The sequence below is a fragment of the Rhinolophus sinicus genome, linkage group LG14 (genome assembly GCF_036562045.2).
Source record: "Rhinolophus sinicus isolate RSC01 linkage group LG14, ASM3656204v1, whole genome shotgun sequence".
Taxonomy (NCBI): domain Eukaryota; kingdom Metazoa; phylum Chordata; class Mammalia; order Chiroptera; family Rhinolophidae; genus Rhinolophus; species Rhinolophus sinicus.
Genome location: NC_133763.1, coordinates 48934590 through 48939800, shown reverse-complemented (window position 1 = coordinate 48939800; position 5211 = coordinate 48934590).

Below are 5211 nucleotides of genomic sequence, written 5' to 3'. Positions count from 1 at the left end.
ATCTCCTTTTGATTGGACAGAAACGCTCCAACTCTCGGTGACTCCGCCTCCTTCGTTAGATTCAGAGCCTTGAGTTCCCCGCCCACTTTATTATTCTCCAGGAACGAATTTCTCAATCTCAGCCAAAACCCTTCCCTACCCCTGGTGAACACCGAGAAGCACAATTTATGCTGACTTTCTGATTTATATCTGAAATACACTAAAAACGATTCGTTCTCACCGTGAGAGAAATGTCTCATCTTCTTTCCTCCTAAGGACTCATTCATTAACTCCTGAACAAGCCTTGATAGAACACACCCATTACATGCAAAGCATTGGCTGGATGCTGCTGGGGGCTCCAACATCAAAACGACACGGCTACTTCCCTCTGATGGCCTAACATCCGAGAGTACTAAAGACACAGACGCAGAAAGTTAAATAATAAAAAGCAGTAGAAGACTCTTTCTGAACCTCACAAAACAATGATTAATTCAAAACATATGATGCAAAGAGAATTCTGAGTTTAAAAGGGAGGAAGGACCTGGTTTATTTAGACCAGCCAGAATATTCCCTGTTTTCCTCTTTCTCCACTTCCTCTCTGGTAATGAAAACGAAGAAAAGGAAAAAGATGTCAGTCTGGACTGATTTATATATTGACCGAAGTGGCACATCCCAGCTCCTAACAACTTTCTGTTTAAACTCCACGACAAACATGCGCCCCTATGCCTCACTTCACAGAAAGATTGAAAATTTCCATTTTGGATTATTTCTCTTCTTTATTATTTTCAATTATAATTGACATTCGGTATTATATTAGTTTCAGGTTGACAACATAGTGAGTCCACATTTATATACCTTGCAAAGTGATCACCACAGTAAGTCTAGTGACCATCTGTCACCGTACATGGTTATTATGTTATTGACCTGATTCCTTAGGCTGTACATTAATTACATCCCCATGACTTATAGCTGGAAGTCTGTAGTTCTTAATCCCCTTTCCTTTTTCCACCCTCTCCTGACCCACTGGCAACCATCAATTTGCCCAGTTTGGGATTACTTAAGGCCACCTAAGATGAGAAGCAGAATCAGGGACGCGCATAGATGAATTAAAATTCAGTTTTATAGACATATCAGTCCAGTTAACCATTGTGGGCCATTGTCCTGCACCAGTCACAAAACTCAAGTGCTAGTTCCTTATTTGATAGAACTATGCAGTAGTAATACCACAAAGTAATGGCAATTTTGGACCAATAATTTCTAGACACAAATCAGATTTTAGACCAAATGGTCCCCCTGGGCAAGGAGATCATTTGTCTATCCTGTTCACTTATTTTGATGATTTCTTGTCCCCACATTCCAGCACTCATGAGTGTTCCATTTCTTTTTCTCTCAGGAGGTGCCCAGCAGCCCTGGGAGTTCTGGGCACAGTGACCCAGCCATAATGAAGGAACTTGGGAAGCACCCATTTTTGTTACCACTTTCATTCAACCCCTCCAAGGACGCACCCTCTGTTTCCATTCAGGGTGGAATCTAAACCCTGCTCTCTCTGAAGTATAGCCTTATCCCTTTACTCCAAACAGGGCATCATTTTCTGTATGATTTATGCCCTCATGTACTTTTAAACCAGATCCAAGCCACACAATGAAAGACACTTCTAAATCCATTAAGAACATAGTTAACAGAGAAGAGTCAATTTCCAGGTGGCAAGGAGGGTGTGTGATCATTTTTACCATAAATAAGTCAGAAGAGTTCTCCTTAAACATCTATAGCATTGTCATCAAGTTAAATCACAGTGCCGTGTAGAACCCCTATGTGAATATTTCATGTCTTGCCCCCCACCCCCATTAGGATCAGAGAGACAACTTTATATCCCCTAATATTGCCTAGCACGGTGCTTTCCACTCTGCAGAGATTCAGAAGAGATTTCATTGAAAAATGAATTTATCAAGCATCAAAGTGCCTGGTACCATGGCTTAATACTGGGGATACTGTGATAAGACACAGCTCTTTCCTCAGAAAGAAAATAAAACATTTAAAATCTAGCATTAGAACCACAAAGAGGGATGAGCTGAAGTGCTTTGGGAGGGAGAAGGAGAACCCCCACCCCCACCCCAGCACAGCCTAAGGACGCCAGGCAGGTGACTGGCAAGTTGATTGAGCCAACACTTTGATGCTCTTTCAAGGCAACCACACTGAGAGGCCCGAGGATGCACAAATCAGTAAAACTTAATCCGCCTTCTAACTGGTCTTGGTTCATTGCCTCATCTTGAGAGTTGAAGAGGAAGTAGCCGGGTAGAGACACAATGATGTTTACAAAGTCTCACAGATGTGGAGAACTACAACAAGATAGATAGATGGGTGCAGGAGAGGAGACTGCAGGGGGGCCAGGGGCTGAGACAGCTCATGAAGGGCCTTGCCCTGAGAAGGAGTTTAAACTTGACTCTCAAGGTTGTACAGAGGTGCTGAGTGATTTTTTTTTAGAAGTGTTATGATTAAATTAGCTGGTTGAGCTGAGCCTAATGTATCCCTCCCCATCCCATCCCCAACCATCACCCCTATCTCTGACATCTATTGCAAGTTGAGGGTTTTCTTTTATAATTGAGGGTTGGAGCAGGGGAAATGTTCTCCCTTTCTCTGTGTTATTGTGGCCTTCCATATAGCAGGAACTTTGGCCCTCTGGAAAGTATTAGAAAAATAGTTCTACCCTTCTCTCCAGACCCCTCACTCCCTCCCCTCCCCTGGCCCCAGCCCTTGGGAAGAGAGACTGTTCTGATTAGTCAGTTTAGGGGGAAGGTCCTAGGGGGAGCCCAGGCCAGCCCGATCTTGGCTCTGTCTTTTGGAACTGGAAGCCCACAAGTTATGTGCACTCGCCTGCTCCCTGGTGTGAGGTGACCCCACAAGGGCAGGCCCCACCCCATGCACCTGAGGGTTTAGGATCCAGTGGCTCTGCCCATAGAGGGTAAGGTTAATGGAGGGGAGGGGAGAAGGAGGAGAGGAAAGCAGGAGAAGGAGGAATCCCATCTTTCAACTTGGAGCCCAGCTGTGATCTCCAAACTCACACCATGAGTAACAAAACAGATTATTTTGAGAATTAGATGATGAATTGTTATCTGTAAAACAGGCACATCTGGCTTCTGAGAATTCCAGCTTCTCAAATTACTATGTAATACTGTGACCTTGGGCAAATGACATTGCCTGAGACTCAGTTTTTTCTCTGTAATATAGAGCTAATAGTAGGCTAGTGCTTATTTCATAAGCTTGTTGGGAGAATTAAATAAGGCAGAGCACACAAATGAGTGCCATCTGTAGTCACCTGGCATTCATTCATCCATTCATTCATTCATCCAACACATATTTAGTGAGAGCCTGAAACGTGCCAGGCACTGCTGTGGGGGCTGGAAATGGAGCTTCGAACAAGACAAACACAGTCTCTGCTCTCATGGAGCTTACATTCTGGTTGGGGACAGAAAATAACTAAACAAATGAAACGTGGAACAACATCTCAGGATGTGATAAGTATGATGACGACGATAAAACAGAGTGATGGGAGAAAGTGGGTGGGGTGCAGGGGTGTCTATTTTAGCCTATGTGACCAGGGAAGGCCTTTCCAAGAAGATTATTTGTGTTGAGACTGAAATAAGGAGCCAGTTATGCAAAGAACTAAGGAAAGAGAATTCTAGGCAGAAAGAAAAGCAGAATGAGCCTGGCACATTCAAGGAATGTGTCCACAATCATTTCTGTAGCACTTTTTGTGCTACACAAAAGGGATAATGATGCTGAAGGATGAGGCTGAACAAGTCACACGAGGCCCCTGGATTGGAGAGCAGGCTGGCGACACCCAGAGTGGACCACTCCACCATGGCAAGGAGATTAGATCTTATTCTAAGTAAGACGGGAAACCATTGAAGAGTTAGTTTTAAGGAGGGGCAAGGATTATCTCCATGTTAAAATGATCACTTTATATTAACACACCAAGAAAAGCTCCTTTCACAGTCTGGTTTTTTGTATCACTATGATGATGTGACAACGAGTACCAGCGACGATAACGATTAGTGGAGTTGGGTCCCTTGTTTGGCACCTGAAGCAACTCAATAAGGTACACTCGGAACTTGAGAAGGCAACTCTCTGTGCAACTAATAAAAATCAATGAATAATGGATGACGTTAACGACCTGGGAACATAACCTATCCTGAGAGATGGGAAATGCCTGTCATGCAGGGTGGCCTGTGGGGTCTCTGGTCCCGCTCCCCACGTAAGAACACAGGACATGGTGAGGCCACAAAGGAACACCCACGGAGCCATAGATAAGGGAGCCATAGATAGGGGAGTCATACCACTATAGTCTCGCTGGCGGCTGGGTTGGAGACACAGGAAACAGGAGCCACATGATCTGCAACCTGCCGTCCGCTTCTCTGCCAACCAACCAACCCCACTTGCTAGCTGCAACCCGCCATGCTAACTGCAATCCGCTCTTGCTAGCTCAGCCACCATCTCCTTGCTAGCTCCCATTTGCTGCTAGCATAGCCATGGCAGTTATATTAGTGGCCAATGGCTCACTGGTTACAGCTGACGGCCTACTAGCCACAGCTGATGGCCATCCAGTCACAGTTGATGGCCATTTACTACCCGAGTGGGCACCTTTCCATGTGAGGCAGAGAGCCTGGAAACTGCACTCCTGGCTCTGTCCCCACAATGCCTGACAAAGGAGTTTGGGGAACCACCAGATCAAATTAAGGGAAGAAGAATACAGTTTCATCCAAACGCAGTTGAATGTTAAAAAGCAGAAAACCCTCAATATAACCAATTGTATTTTAATTTTTCTGCAGGAAGGCTCTGTTAACAGAAAGGTTGGTCTGCAGGTTCAAGAAGATGATCAAAGGTGAATCTTGGCCTTTACCCAACACTATTCCAGCAGAAAGAGAGGAACACAGTATATGTGACAGACAAGAGTGCAAAGTGTGCTTTGATGTGGTACAGGGAGAATTCATCAGATTTTATCATGTCTGTATAAAAAGTTGATTGTGCAACTACCTGTCTTTCCCCTTCTTCAGAGTCATTATTTTCCTTTCCAGATACCCTGACGCCAGTTGGGGGCACTGGGTGGATCTCTTCTCTCCAGATCCCATCTCTTTAAGGCCTGTGGTGAAAGGAGAAACAGGCAGAAGCTAAATGGCTGATTTTTGAGGGGCCCCTGACAACAAGGACCTGCTATCAAGAGACAGGGGGCAACCT